The 17101-nt window shown below is 41.7% G+C and overlaps 1 pseudogene; it reads left to right on the top strand.

The window, feature by feature from the left end:
* Nucleotides 1-7621: 7621 nt before the first annotated feature.
* Nucleotides 7622-16125, top strand: LOC134340866 (nucleoprotein TPR-like; annotated as a pseudogene).
* Nucleotides 16126-17101: the final 976 nt, after the last annotated feature.

Here is a 17101-nt window from a genome sequence, read left to right as displayed (position 1 = left end):
ATCATCCACTATCAATATCCAGTTCCTGCCTTATCCCCATAACCTTTCATTCCACTATCTTTAAGAGCTCTCTCCATCTCTTTTTTGAAAGCGTCCAGAGACTTGGCCTCCACAGCCTTTTGGGGCAGAGCGTTCCATATATCCACCACTCTCTGGGTGAAAAAGTTTTTCCTCAACTCCGTTCTAAATGGCCTACCCCTAATTCTTAAACTGTGTCCTCTAGTTCCAGACTCACCCATCAGCGGGAACATGCTTCCTGCCTCCAGCGTGTCCAATCCCTTAATAATCTTATATGTTTCAATAAGATCCCCGCTCAGCCTTCCAAATTCCAGAGTATACAAGCCCAGTCGCTCCAATCTTTCAACATGTGACAGTCCCGCCATTCCGGGAATTCACCTTGTGAACCTACGCTGCACTACCTCAATAGCAAGAATGTCCTTCCTCAAATTTGGAGACCAACACTGCACACAGTACTCCAGGTGTGGTCTCACCAGGGCCCTGTACAGCTGCAGAAGGACCTCTTTGCTCTTATACTCAATTCCCCTTGTTATGAAGGCCAGCATGCCATTAGCTTTCTTCACTGCCTGCTGTACTTGCATGCTTGTTTTCAGTGACTGATGTACAAGAACACCTAGATCTCGTTGTGCTTCCCCTTTTCCTAACTTGACTCCATTTAGATAATAATCTGCCTTCCCGTTCTTATCACCAAAGTGGATAACCTCACATTTATCCACATTGAACTGCATCTGCCATGCATCTGCCCACTCACCCAGTCTGTCCAAGTCACCCTGCATTCTCATAACATCCTCCTCACATTTCACACTGCCACCCACCTTTGTATCATCAGCAAATTTGCTAATGTTACTTTTAATTCCCTCATCTAAATCATTAATATATATTGTAAACAGCTGCGGTCCCAGCACTGAACCCTACGGTACCCCACTGGTCACCGCCTGCCATTCCGAAAGGGACCCATTAATCACTACTCTTTGTTTTCTGTCAGCCAGCCAATTTTCAATCCATGTCAGTACTCTGCCCCCAATATCATGTGCCCTAATTTTGCCCACTAATCTCCTATGTGGGCCCTTATCAAAGGCTTACAGAAAGTCCAGGTGCACAACATCCACTGGCTCTCCCTTGTCCATTTTCATAGTTACATCCTCAAAAAATTCCGGAAGATTAGTCAAGCACAATTTCCCTTCGTAAATCCATGCTGACTCAGACCAATCCTGTTACTACTATCCAGATGTGTTGTAATTTCATCTTTTATAATTGACTCCAGCATCTTTCCCACCACCGACGTCAGGCTAACGGGTCTATAATTCCCTGTTTTCTCTCTTCCTCCCTTCTTGAAGAGAGGGACAACATCAGACACTCTCCAATCCACAGGAACTGATCCTGAATCTATAGAACATTGGAAAATGATTACCAATGTGTCCACGATTTCTAAAGCCACCTCCTTAAGTACCCTGGGATGCAGACCATCAGGTCCCGGGGACTTATCAGCCTTCAGACTCAACAGCCTATCCAATACCATTTCCTGCTTAATATAAATTTCCTTCAATTCATCCAGTATCCTAGGTCCTTTGGCCACTATTCCATCTGGGAGATTGTTTGTGTCTTTCCTAGTGAAGACAGATCCAAAGTACCTGTTCAACTCGTCTGCCATTTCCTTGTTCCCCATAATAAATTCACCCGCTTCCGTCTTCAAGGGCCCAATTTTGGTCTTAACTATTTTTTTCCTTTTCACATACCTAAAGAAGCTTTTACTATCCTCCTTCATATTCTTCGCGAGTTTACCTTTGTACCTTATTTTTTCTCCACGTATGCCCTTTTTAGTTATCTTCTGTTGCTCTTTAAAAGTTTCCCAATCCTCCGGCTTCCCACTCATCTTTGCTATGTTATACTTCTCTTTTATTTTGATACTGTCCATTACTTCCCTTGTCGGCCACGGCCTCCCCTTACTCCGCTTTGGATCTTTCTTCCTCTTTGGAATGAACTGATCCTGCTCCTTCCACATTATTCCCAGAAACACTTGCCATTGCTGTTCCACTGTCATCCCTGCTAGGGTATTGTTCCATTGAACTTTGGCCAGCTCCTCCCTCATAGCACCATAGTTCCCTTTGTTCAACTGTAATACTGACACTTCCGAGTTTCTCTTCTCCCTCTCAAATTGTAAATTAAAACTTATCATATTATGGTCACTACCTCCTAATGGCTCCTTTACCTCGAGGTCCCTGATCAAATCCGGTTCATTGCACACACTAAATGTAGAATTGTGTTCTCTCTGGTAGGCTCCAGTACAAGCTATTCTAAGAATTCATTTCGGAGGGACTCCACAAACTCCCTTTCTTGGGGTCCAGTACCAACCTGGTTCCTCCAGTCTACCTGCATGTTGAAGTCCCCCATCACAACTGTAGCATTACCTTTGCGACATGCCAATTTTAACTCTTGATTCAACTTACACCTTACATCCAGACTACTGTTTGGGGGCCTGTAGATAACTCCCATTAGGGTCTTTCTACGCTTAGAGTTTCTCAGTTCTATCCATACTGACTCTATGTCTCCTGATTCTATGTCCCCCCTCGCAAGAGACTGAATATCATTCCTCAGCTACAGAGCTACCCCACCCCCTCTGCCCATCAGTCTGTCCTTTCGATAGGATGTATACCCTTGAATACTCATTTCCCAGGCCCTGTCCACTTGCAGCCATGTCTCTGTTATTCCCACAACATCATATTTACCAATTTCCAACTGTGCGTCAAGCTCATCCACTTTATTTCTTATACTCCATGCATTCATATACAATACTTTTAATTCATTACTCCCCTCACCTCCCATATCAATTCCTATTTCACTTGGCCATACTGTACTATCCCTTCTTGAGCTTTCTGCTCTGTTGATTCTGTTGTCTTTCTTAACTTTTCTTATTCTCACTTTCCCTTTATCTCCATCCTTATGTTTTCAGATTGTCCCCTCCCCGCACTACTTAGTTTAAATGCATCTGTGTTGCAGAGGCAAAGCTGCCTGCCAGAATGCTGGTGCCCCGCTTGTTAAGGTGCAACCCGTCCCTTTTGTACAATTCATCCTTACCCCGAAACATACCCCAGGGGTCCAAGAATGTAAATCCTTGCTTCCTGCACCAGTTCCTCAGCCACACAGTCAGATCCATTATCTCTATGTTCTTGACCACTCCAGCACAGGGAACTGGAAGCAAACCGGAGATCACCACCCTGGAAGTCCTGCTTTTCAGCCTTCTTCCGAGTTCTCTGAAGTCGCGCTGTAGAACGTCTTTCCTCTTCTTCCCCTCGTCATTTGTGCCGACATACACCACCACTTCCGGATGTTCACCTTCATTGGTCCGTGACATCCTGGATCCCAGCACCAGGGAGGCAACACACCATCCTTAAATCTCGCCTGTTGCCACAGAAACCCCCTTCTGTACCTCTCACTATGGAGTCCCCTACGACCACGTCTCTGTCTGACGTCTGTCTCCTTGACTTTGCCTCCGCGCCAATTGTTGACTCGCAGACCCGTCCGCCTCTCAGACTGGCACTGTCTTCTGTCCCGACAGCTTCCAAGAGGGAGAACCTGTTTACGAGACACACAACCCCCGGGGTCTCCTGTACTTCAAGCATCCTTTCCTTGCTCATCGTCGTCCTCCTTCTCCCTTCCTCTATCCTGGGTGTAACGACCTCACTGTAGGTCCTGTCCAGAAAACTCTCGTTCTCCCGGATTAACCTAACATCATCCAGTTGCCTCTCCAGTGCTGCAACACGGTCCTTCAGAAGCTGAATCTGGACACATTTTCCACAGGTGTAGGACCCAGAGGCACCGTCAGTGTCCCTGACCTCCCACATCATGCACGCAGCCCACTGAATCAGCCTAGCAGTCATCTCTTCTCCACTTCTCACCCTCTCCAACTGTGGCGTAGTCTCCACTCTCAGCCTCCTTGCCGAAGACTCCTGAGCCAAAGACTCGCACTTTTCTCGCAAGGCACTTTCCTCGACAAAGCTGCTCCCCTAGAGCGAGCCTTGCTTATATTAGCTGATAATTTAAAATCAGCCGCTCCTTCTCAGCCAATCCCCGCACTCGCTCCTTCACCTGCCGTGCCTCCTCCGAGCTGGAAGGTGCCAGGGTCCGGGATATTTCTGATCGCGTCCAAGATATCCTGAAGTGGGAGGGTGAAGAGTCAGAGGTCGTGGTACATATAGGTACCAATGACATAGGTAGGAAAAGGGAATCCCAAGTATATCATATTCGTTAATAACAATCTGCACTTTTAATTCATCCACCTTGTTACGAATGCTCCTTGCATTGACACATAAAGCCTTCAGGCTCGCTTTTACAACACTCTTCGCCCTTATACAATTATGTTGGAAAGTGGCCCTTTTTGATTTTTGCCCTAGATTTGCTGGCCTGCCACTTTTACTTTTCACCTTACTACTTTTTGCTTCTACCCTCATTTTACACCCCTCTGTCTCTCCGCACTTGTTCCCATCCTCCTGTTGTGAACTAACCTCCTCTCTCCTAGTCTCTTTAATTTGATTCCCACCCCCCAACCATTCTAGTTTAAAGTCACCTCAGTAGCCCTCGCAAATCTCCCCGCCAGGATATTGGTCCCCCTAGGATTCAAGTGTAACCCGTCCTTTTTGTACAGGTCACACCTGCGCCAAAAGAGGTCCCAATGATCCAAAAACTTGAATCCCTGACCCCTGCTCCAATCCCTCAGCCACGCATTTATCCTCCACCTCATTGCATTCCTACTCTCACTGTCACGTGGCACAGGCAGTGATCCCCAGATTACTACCTTTGCAGTCCTTTTTCTCAACTCCTTTCCTAACTCCCTATATTCTCCTTTCAGGACCTCTTCCCTTTTGCTACCTATGTCATTGGTACCTATATGTATCACGACCTCTGGCTCCTCTCCCTCCTAGTTCAGAATATCTTGGATGCGATCAGAAATATCCCGGACCCTGGCACCAGGGAGGCAAATTACCATCTGGGTCTCCGGACTGCATCCACAGAATCGCCTATCTGACCGCCTTACTATCGAATCCCCTATTACTACTGCCCACCTCTTCCTTTCCCTACCCTTCTGATACATAGAAACATAGAAAATAGGTGCAGGAGTAGGCCATTCGGCCTTTCGAGCCTGCACCGCCATTCAGTATGATCATAGCCGATCACCCAACTCAGAACCCTGTACCAGCCTTCTCTCCATACCCCCTGATCCCTTTAGCCACAAGGGCCATATCTAACTCCCTCTTAAATATAGCCAATGAACTGGCCTCAACTGTTTCCTCTGGCAGAGAATTCCACAGGTTCACCACTCTCTGTGTGAAGAAGTTTTTTCCGAATCTCCATCCTAAAAGGCTTCCCCTTTATCCTCAAACTGTGACCCCTCGTCCTGGACTTCCCCAACATCGGGAACAATCTTCCTGCATCTAGCCTGTCCAATCCCTTTAGGATTTTATATGTTTCAATCCGATCCCCCCTCAATCTTCTAAATTCCAATGAGTATAAGCCCAGTTCATCCAGTCTTTCATCATATGAAAGTCCTGCCATCCCAGGAATCAATCTGGTGAACCTACTTTGTACTCCCTCTATGGCAAGGATGTCTTTCCTCAGATTAGGGGACCAAAACTGCACACAATACTCCAGGTGTGGTCTCACCAAGGCCTTGTACAACTGCAGTAGTACCTCCCTGCTCCTGTACTCGAATCCTCTTGCTATAAATGCCAGCATACCGTTCGCCTTTTTCACCGCCTGCTGTACCTGCATGCCCACTTTCAATGACTGGTGTATAATGACACCCAGGTCTCGTTGCACCTCCCCTTTTCCTAATCGACCACCATTCAGATAATAATCTGTTTTCCTGTTTTTGCCAACAAAGTGGATAACTTCACATTTATCCACATTAAATTGCATCTGCCATGAATTTGCCCACTCACCCAACCTATCCAAGTCACCCTGCATCCTCTTAGCATCCTCCTCACAGCTAACACTGCCGCCCAGCTTCGTGTCATCCGCAAACTTGGAGATGCTGCATTTAATTCCCTCATCCAAGTCATTGATATATATTGTAAACAACTGGGGTCCCAGCACTGAGCCTTGCGGTACCCCACTAGTCACTGCCTGCCATTCTGAAAGGTCCCGTTTATTCCCACTCTTTGCTTCCTGTCTGCCAACCAATTCTCTATCCACATCAATACCTCACCCCCAATACCGTGTGCTTTAAGTTTGCACACTAATCTCCTGTGTGGGACCTTGTCAAAAGCCTTCTGAAAATCCAAATATACCACATCCACTGGTTCTCCCCTATCTGCTCTACTAGTTACATCCTCAAAAAATTCTATGAGATTCGTCAGACATGATTTTCCTTTCACAAATCCATGCTGACTTTGTCCGATGATTTCACCGCTTTCCAAATGTGCTGTTATCACATCTTTGATAACTGACTCTAGCAGTTTCCCCACCACCGATGTTAGGCTAACCGGTCTATAATTCCCCGGTTTCTCTCTCCCTCCTTTTTTAAAAAGTGGGGTTACAGTAGCCACCCTCCAATCCTCAGGAACTAGTCCAGAATCTAAAGAGATTTGAAAAATTATCACTAATGCATCTACTATTTCTTGGGCTACTTCCTTAAGCACTCTGGGATGCAGACCATCTGGCCCTGGGGATTTATCTGCCTTTAATCCCTTCAATTTACCTAACACCACTTCCCTACTAACATGTATTTCCCTCAGTTCCTCCATCTCACTGGACCCTCTGTCCCCTACTATTTCCGGAAGATTATTTATGTCCTCCTTAGTGAAGACAGAACCAAAGTAATTATTCAATTTGTCTGCGACGTCCTTGCTCCCCAAAATCAATTCACCTGTTTCTGTCTGTAGGGGACCTACATTTGTCTTGACCAATCTTTTTCTTTTCACATATCTATAAAAGCTTTTACAGTCAGTTTTTATGTTCCCTGCCAGTTTTCTCTCATAATCTTTTTTCCCCTTCCTAATTAAGCCCTTTGTCCACCTCTGCTGAACTCTGAATTTCTCCCCGTCCTCAGGTGAGCCACTTTTTCTGGCTAATTTGTATGCTTCTTCTTTGGAATTGATACTATCCCTAATTTCCCTTGTCAGCCACGGGTGCACTACCTTCCTTGATTTATTCTTTTGCCAAACTGGGATGAACAATTGTTGTAGTTCATCCATGCGATCTTTAACTGCTTGCCATTGCATTTCCACCGTCAACCCTTTAAGTATCATTTGCCAGTCTATCTTAGCTAATTCACGTCTCATACCTTCTGATGTTGTGCAGAACTCCCCAATGGAACGACCATCCTCTTCCACTGCTGTATTTGAACAGTTTCAGGTTCCACTCCTATGCCTAAACGTCAATGTGAAGATGACGAAGAGACCAGTGCTGATAATACAGCTCATGGTCAGGATGAGTCTTCAGAACATCAGTCAAAGAAATTGAAACTCACCCAGCGATCAGAAGAGCATGTGCAGGAGATAGAAGAAAACACAGACGCAGACGACGAAATGCAGATCCAGTCTGAGAACCCGGATTCACAGGACTCTATCACCCAGGTGGTTATTGAAGAATACCCACCTGTCAACTAATGGAAGATAATGAAGAGGCATCTCACCCTTTGGATTTAGACCCTCAACCGTTAGAACATCAGCTAAGTACTCAGTACTCACAGAGCTCTCAAACACCAAGTGAATACATTATTATTGAGAGTGATGAAGATCCAGACAATGAAGAGGACGATGATGATGATACTGGTATTGAGGATGGTGATGGTGTAGATAGTAATGAGGGTAGTCCTGAGGGAGAAGATAATTATGATGATGGCAATGTTGAGGCTGCTGATGGGACAGATCCTAGTACAGATGAACAAGCTACAAAAGAAAGTACTCAAGTTTCAGAGGATAATTCTGGAGTTGAAGGTTGTGTCACCACCACGGAATCCTACACACCAGAAACTCCAAGAGAGCAACAGGCAGTTGTTGAAAGACCAGCTTCACGAGCTCGACGCTCACCAAGGAGACCAGCACATCCTCTTCCGCCAAGACTTACAATACAACCGCCAGCCCCAGAACTGGGACCACCTGCACAGAGATTTCCACCAGCGAGGCGACCTTCATCAAGTCGAGGGGGAACTCAGCTTACTCCAGGCATTGGAGGTGTGCAGCAACATTTTTTATATATAATTTTTATTGAGTTTTCAAACTTGATTACATGAAATAATAATATCTACCCTCCCCCCTCCCCTTAACCCTTCCCCCCGATATATACCCCTACCTAAAAGAACAGAAAAAAAAAAGAAAGAAAGAAAGAAATACTGCCTGGATATTGGAAGGTCTCCACATGCTCCATGGGAATCAAAATAAGTTTAATGTATTTATTTGTTACTTTCCCCAAAGGCCCAACATCTTTATCATCGGAACACCTAGATATGCCAACCTATCTTTTGTAAAAAAAAAGGGCGCCAAATATTCAAAAATATATCATATTTATCTCTTAAATTATAAGTAATTTTTTCAAGTGGAATACAGCTAAAAATATCATTATTCCAACGATCCATACTTAAATACGAATCCGATTTCCAAGTAACTGCTATAGCCTTCTTGGCTACTGCCGGTGCAATTTTTATAAATTCTTTCTGGTATTTATTCAATTTAATTTTCGGTTTTATCCCTTCAATGTCACCTAATAAAAATAATATCGGGTCATGTGGAAGTTGAGTTCCAGTAATTTGTTCCAATAAAACTCTTAAATTTATCCAAAAAGGTTGAATATTGGAACAGGACCAAGTAGAATGTAAAAAAGTACCAATTTCTTGATGACACCGAAAACATTGATCAGGTAAGTTTGAAGTTAATCTATTTATTCTTTGCCGTATAATATATAATTGGTGTAAAAAATTATATTCTACTAATCTGAGTCGAACATTTATTGTATTTGTCATACTGTCAAGACACAGTCTTGACCAATTTGTTTCATCAATATTAATACTCAAATCCATTTCCCACTTTTGTATTGACTTGTGAATTCCTTGTTTAAGTGTCTGTTTTTGAATCAGATTATACATAAAAGAAAAAAAATTTAAAATTTTTCCTTTTTGAATTAAAATTTCAATTTCATTAGGTTTCGGCAAAAACATTATTTGACCCAGTTGGTCTCTTAAATAAGCCCTTAATTGAAGATAACAAAAGAAAGTGTTATTTGATATTTTATATTTATTCTTTAATTGTTCAAATGACATCAATATACCTCCTTCGTAACAGTCTCCGATACATCTAATCCCTTTTTGGTACCAATTATATAAAAGTTGATTATCCATTGTAAAAGGAATAAGTCTGTATTGGATCAAAGGTCTCCTTGCTGGTAAAGATTTCTTCATTTCATCATCAACATTTATCTTATTCCATGGATCAATCAAATGTTTTAATATAGGAGACTCTTTCTTTTCCCGTAGCCATTTAGATTCCCATTTATATATAAAATCTTCGGGTATATTTTCTCCTATCTTATCTAATTCTATTTTAATCCATGCCGGTTTTCGTTTGACAAAGAAAGTTGCAATAAATCTAAGTTGATTTGCTTTATAATAATTCTTAAAAGTTGGAAGTTGTAACCCTCCTAACTCAAATTTCCATGTCAATTTTTCCAATGATATTCTTGACATCTTACCTTTCCAAAGAAATTTCCTCACACATTTATTTAACTCTTGAAAAAATTCTGTGGCAGTTGTATTGGTAGTGTTTGAAATAAATACTATGATCTAGGAAATATATTCATTTTTACAGCATTGACTCTACCCATTAATGTTATTGGTAATATCATCCATCTTCTTGAATTTTTTTCAATAGTGGTAAATAATTCAATTTATATAAATTCTTTACATCATTATGAAGTCTTATTCCAAAATACTTTATACCATTTATCGGCCATCTAAATTGGGTAGCTAATCGACATTGACTATAATCTCCTTTAGTAAGAGATAAGATTTCACTTTTATCCCAATTTATTTTACACCCTGATACTTTCCCATATTCTTCCAGTCCAGAAGGTAGTTTACGTAACAAATGCAGTGGGTTTGTTAAATAAATCAAAACATCATCAGCAAATAAATTAATCTTATATTCCTCCTGATTAACTCTAAAACCCTTAATATCTGAATCAATTCTAATTAGTTCTGCTAATGGTTCTCTTGCCAATACAAATAAAGCAGGTGATAATGGACAACCTTATCTAGTTGACCTTTTTAACTGGAATGGTGTTGAAATTTGACTATTTGTCACTACTTTAGCGTTAAGATTAGTGTTTAAGGTTTTAATCCAGTTTATAAAAGGTACTCCTAACCCATATTTTTCTAATACTTTAAATAAAAAATCCCATTCCAATCTATCAAGTGCTTTTTCTGCATCCAAGGCTACTACCATACTTATTTCCTCCCTTTTTTGTGCCAAATGAATTATACTAAGTAGCCGAGTTACATTATCTGCCAATTGTCTATTTTAATAAATCCTGTTTGATCCATATGTATTAATTTTGGTAAATATTTAGATAATCAACTAGATAAAATTTTTGCTATTATTTTATAATCCGTGTTCAACAAAGAAATAGGCCTATATGATGCTGGTTTGAAAGGATCTCTACCTTTTTTTGCAATACTATTACAATCATTGTTGAGAAAGATTCTAGGAGTTTATGCATTTTTTCCACTTGACGTATTAACTCCATAAAAGGAGAAATTAATAAATCTTTAAACTTTTTATAAAATTCAGGCGGAAAACCATCCTCTCCTGGAGATTTATTACTTTGAAGTGATCCTAAAGCTTTTTCAACCTCTTTTAATGTAAAAGGCATATCTAATCCTTTCTGTTCTTCGGAATTGAATTTTGGAAGAGTTATTTGTGATAAACATCTTTCTATCTCATTAACATCGTTTTGTGATTCCGATTGATATAGTTCAGAGTAGAAACTTTTGAAGGTTTCATTAATTTCTAAAGGTTTATACTTTTGTAATTTTATTTGCACTTGTTCTAATTGCATTTATCATTTTGGAAGCCTGTTCTGTTTTCAACTGCCAAGCAAGAATTTTGTGTGATCTCTCACCTAACTCATAATACCTTTGCTTAGTTCTCATGATTTGTTTTTCCGTTCGATGTGACTGAAGCGTATTATATTGTAACTTCTTATTGACAAGTTGTCTTGGTTTTTCTTCTATCATATGTCTTTGAGATTTTTTTTCCAATTGATCTAATTTTACCATATATTCCTTCTTAATTTTAGACGTATAACTTATTATCTGACCCCTCAAATATGCTTTCGTCGCATCCCATAATACAAATTTATCATCAACTGAATGACAGTTTGTATCCAAAAAAAATTGAATCTGTTTTTTCATAAAATCACAAAAATCTTGACATTTTAATAATATTGAATTAAATCTCCATCTATAATTTGCTTCTTCCTTTTCTGTCATTATTATTGTCATTAATAAAGCCATAGTCATACTTTATTGATCCCAGGGGGAAATTGGTTTTTGTTACAGTTGCACCATAAATAATAAATAGTAATAGAACCAGAAATAGTTAAATAGTAATATGTAAATTATGCCAGTAAATTATGAAATAAGTCCAGGACCAGCCTGTCGGCACAGGGTGTCTGACCCTCCAAGGGAGGAATTGAAAAGTTTGATGGCCACAGGCAGGAATGACTTCCTATGACGCTCTGTGCTGCATCTTGGAGGAATGAGTCGCTGGCTGAATGTACTCCTGTGCCCACCCAGTACCTTATGTAGTGGATGGGAGACATTCACCAAGATGGCATGCAACTTAGACAGCATCCTCTTTTCAGACACCACCGTGAGAGAGTCCATTTCCATCCCCACAACATCACTGGCCTTACGAATAAGTTTGTTGATTCTGTTGGTGTCTGCTACTGTCAGCCTGCTGCCCGAGCACACAACAGCAAACATGATAGCACTGGCCACCACAGACTTGTAGAACATCCTCAGCATCGTCCGGCAGATGTTAAAGGACCTCAGTCTCCTCAGGAAACAGAGACGGCTCTGACCCTTCTTGTAGACAGCCTCAGTGTTCTTTGACCAGTCCAGTTTATTTGTCAATATGTATCCCCAGGTATTTCTAATTCTCCACCATGTCCACCCTGACCCCCTGGATGGAAACAGGGGTCACCGGTACCTTAGCTCTCCTCAGGTCTACCACCAGCTGCTTAGTCTTTTTCACATTAAGCTGCAGATAATTCTGCTCACACCATGTGACAAAGTTTCCTACAGTAGCCCTGTACTCAACCTCATCTCCCTTGCTGATGCATCCAACTATGGCAGAGTAATCAGAAAACTTCTGAAGATGACAAGACTCTGTGCAGTAGTTGAAGTCCGAGGTGTAAATGGTGAAGAGAAAGGAAGGCAAGACAGTCCCTGTGGAGCCCCAGTGCTGCTGATCACACTGTCGGACACACAGTGTTGCAAGCACATGTAATGTGGTCTGCCAGTCAGGTAATCAAGAATCCATGACACCAGGGAAGCATCCACCTGCATCGCTGTCAGCTTCTCCACCAGAAGAACAGGGCGGATGGTGTTGAACGCACTGGAGAAGTCAAAAAACATGACCCTCACAGTGCTCGCTGGCTTGTCCAGGTGGGCGTAGACACGGTTCAGTAGGTAGAAGATGGCATCCTCAACTCTTAGTCGGGGCTGGTAGGCGAACTGGAGGGGATCTAAGGAGAGTGATCTGACAATATTCTCGCTTTATATTCCATATTTTTCACTCTGTCTTGAATATTAATTCATAATAGAAAAAATCTATCCTTGAGTAAGTTTTATGTCTGTTAGAATAGAACAAATAGTCTCTTTCTTTGGGGTTAATTCTTCTCCATATATCAAGCAAATTTAAATCTTTCATTGATGATAAAGTTTGTTTTACTGCTTTCGATTTTGTAACAGTCTTGGTTGATCTATCTAAGACTGGGTCTAGGTAAAAGTTAATCTGCACCTATTAATATTTTATCATGTGCATCAGCTAAATTCAAAAAAGCCTCTTGTATAAATTTTGCATCATTTTCATTTGGTGCATAAATATTGATGAGGGTCCATAATTTGGAAAAAAGTTGGCAGTGTATAATCATATATCTCCCCACAGAATCAGTTATTACATTTTGTATTCTAATTGGTAACGTTTTATTGATCAATATTGCTACTCCCCTCACTTTTGAACTAAATGAAGCTGCAACAACACTTCCCATCCAGTCTCTCTTTAATTTCTGATGTTCTGTTTCTGTTAAGTGTGCTTCCTGCAAGAAGGCTATATCTACCTTCATTTTCTTAATGTGTGTTAAAATTCTGTTTCTTTTCACCGGTCTGTTAAGCCCATTAACATTAAAACTCAAAAAATTCAATAAGTTAGTCATTATTCCTAACAAAATTACTCCAATCTGAAACATTACTTAACATGTCAACTCTCACAGTTCCTTGGGGAATCTCTTTAAACTTCACCATGTTGCTGTGTTTCCCCCACCCCCATCATCCAGGCAAAAAGAAATAAAGGATAGATACGATATAAAAAGAAAAATAACAAAATGGCCCCCTAGTAATGTTGTGAGTGAAAAAAACCACAACATTACCCCCCTGCATTTTGCGGGTCATGGCTGTCGCCACGATTGCACACATGAATCCCGTAGCGATTGGTCAGTATTTCTTCCAGCTCCCCGTAACAAAAAAAATTATATATATATATTAAAAGAAATTTAATGTCACTATTCCCAACTAATATTCCTCAAACTTTTACAGTTCTTCCCCTCTATCACATAATTAATAATATATTTATATATTTTTCCACCTTTAAAAATCCACCAAGTGTATTCCCTGTCCCAGCCTTCATCTTTAATCCATCTCGCTCCCCTAGATTTCTTCTTGTGTCTGGTGAATATTCAAAGATTCTCGCACAAACTCTTCTGCTTTCCGGTAATCATCAAAAAATCTTCTTTCTCCGCCAGGCAGAAAATCTTCAAGGTTGCAGATAGCGCAGAATAAATTGATAACCATGATCGCATAGGACTATTTTCACTGGGTTGAATTTCTTCCTTCTCTTCAAAAGTTCATAACTTACATCAGGGTAGAAAAAACTTCTGTTCCCTTCTATCATCAATGACCCTTTTCTATTCTTGGCAGCCTGGGCTGCCGCCTGTGGAATACTTTCTTTGTCTTGAAATCTTAAACAATTTATTAAAATTGATCGCGGATTTTGGTCATGTTGTGGTTTTGGTCTTAAAGCTCCATGTGCCCATTCAATTTCAATTGGCCGATATCCCTTTTCCATTTGCAAATTTTCCGTGATCATTCTTTGAAAAAATTCTATTGGATTATCTCCCTCTGTACCTTCTTTAAGACCAACAATCTTAATATTATTTCACCTACTAAAATTTTCCAACACATCCACTTTTTCCAACAGCTGATCTCTTTCCGTTTTCCAGGCAAGAATATCATTTTCTGTTTTTCCTCTCTATCATTAATATCCTCCATTGTACTTTCCAACTTTTGAAGTTTCTTATCCGTTTTCTCCTGTTTTTCCATAGCTTTATCATACCTGATCTTCATGTTTTTAACCTCTATTTTTATTCCTTTCAATTGAAGCATTATTTGCACTAAAGTCTCTCTCATGTCTCTACGATATCCTTTACTTTTAATCTCTTCTTGTTCTTCTTCGTCCTCTTCATCATCTGTATTTTCCAGGGAATCCAATTCTGACTCGAGGTCACTTTCACTTTCAGTGGCAGTCGGTTCTTGTAGTTCGACTTGTACCGATGTGCGCATGCCTACTTCTTTACGCATGAGCAATTCCCGCTTCATCTTCCCAGGGACCGCTGCCGCCGCCATTGCCCCCTGTTCTTCAATGCCAGAGATAAAATGTGTCTCCTCCGAAGGAGATCCAACCTGAGCCCGAGGTTCCATCGCTGTAATAGGCCCTTTTTCCTTCCCATCTCATGGTGACTTCAAAACGGCAGTTTTCCTCTGTTGCTGTTTACGAGGCATATCGTAAAATAGTCTTGACTAGTTTATAAGTAGTTCTTAAAAACTATTTATTAACTTTCCTTTGATTAAACGGTACTTTGCTGATTTTTTACAGGAGAGCTGGATTTACAGGTATCAATCCCACGTCATCACATGACGTCCACCCGACATTTTGTTGATGAAGATGACAGAATGGTGCCCAGTACACCGACACTTGTTGTGCCCCACCGATCAGATGGGTTTACAGAAGCCATTCATTCTCCCCAGGTTGCAGGAGTACCTCAATTTAGGTTTGGACCACCCGAAGATATGAATCAAACTGGTTCAAGTCAGTCTGATCTTGGGCAATTGGCCTCACAAGGGGGTTTAGGAATGTATGAAACACCAATTTATCTTGCTGCTTTCACGAAGATGAATCTGGAGGCTGCAGTGTACCGACCACACCGCTGCAAGTTCATGCACCAGTGACTGTTTTCAGTGAGGGACCACAAACAGATATAACTGAGCATGCCTCCCAGTCTGTTCCTATGGTTGCAACATCCACGAGCAATCTGTCCAGCACAGTTGAATCTGGAGGTGGTGATGATGACCCAAGACCCTAAGCCTCGAGGATCCCAAGCCAAGCTCAAGACCCAAGTCCCCAGCCTCAAGCCATGTCATGTCCTTGCCTGGTTCCGGGGTCCGAGCCCGAGGCAAGACCCAGGTTCTGGGTCCTTGTCCAGTCTCGGGCTCGGAGTCCAAGCCTAGTCCATGGTTCCTAGTCCTATTCCCACTTTCCCTAGCCCAACTCTGCATTCTTGTCCCTGCTCCTTGCCTGAATCATGTCACGTCCCTACTCTAGTCAAGTCCTGTTCCTTGTACTTCAGTGTCTGTGTCTTGCATTTGGGTTCGTTCCCAGCACCCCCATTGTGACAGAAGGAGCAGACCAAGAAGGGCTTAGTTCAGACGTTGTGTTAGAAATTGAAGGACCTCAGGAGGAAGAATCTGCCCAGCCTTCAGACGAAGCCGATATTCCATCCACTAGCCAGGATCCTCCTGGTTCAGCTGATGCTGCCATCACACAACCTAAACCTTTGTGAAGAGTACGGCTGTATCCACAGATGGGGAGAATTGCAGCTGGAGGACGACAATTCATTAGCTGAAGAGGTATGAACCTTTCAAAGGGAGGAAGAATAGGCATAAACAGAGGAAATCGTAGTTGAAGAACATGTACCGAGGTGAAGCGTATTGATCTCTAGTCATTGGTTTGGCTCCTTGCTAAATAAAGCACATTTTTGAACTTCCAGAAAAAAAAATCAGAGGTGCCAAGGGACTTGGGAGTTGTTGTGCAATACTCCCAGAATGTTACTTCACAGGTTGAGCGTGGGGTAAAGAAGGCAAACACAATGTTGGCATTTATTTCAAGGGGAACAGAATATAAAAACAAGGAGATAATGCTGAAGCTTTATAAGACACTAGTCAGGCTGCACCTGGGGTGTTGTCAACAGTTTTGGGCCCCTTATCTCAGTAAGGACGTATTGTCACTGGAGAGAGTCCAGAGGAGGTTCATGAGGATGAGTCTGGGAATGAAGGAGTTAACATATGAGGAGTGTTTGGCAGCTTTGGGCCTGTGCTCACTGGAATTTAGAAGAATGCGTGGGGATCTCATTGAAACCTACTCAATGTTGAAAGGACTAGATAGGGTGGATGTGGAGAGGATGTTTCCTCTAATAGAAGTATCCAGAGGTACAGGGCATGGCATAAAAATTGACAGGCAACGTTTTATATCAGAAGTAAAGAGGAATTTTTTTAGCCAAAGTGTGAATCTGTGGAATGCTCTGCCACCGACTGTGGTGGAGGCCAAGTCCGTGGCTATATTTAAAGTGGAAGTTGATAGATTTTTGATTGATCAGGGAATCAGGGGATATAGTGAGAGGGCAGGTGTATGGGGTTGAATGGCATCCGGGATCAGCCATGATGAAATGTGGAGTGGACACGATTGGCTGAATGGTCTAATTCTGCTCCTTTGTTTCATGGTCTTACGAAGGTGAATGTGACGTATGGAGGCCAAACACA

This window comes from Mobula hypostoma, chromosome X2, assembly GCF_963921235.1.
Source record: "Mobula hypostoma chromosome X2, sMobHyp1.1, whole genome shotgun sequence".
Lineage (NCBI taxonomy): Eukaryota > Metazoa > Chordata > Chondrichthyes > Myliobatiformes > Myliobatidae > Mobula > Mobula hypostoma.
This window is presented reverse-complemented; position numbering and strand designations above follow the sequence as displayed.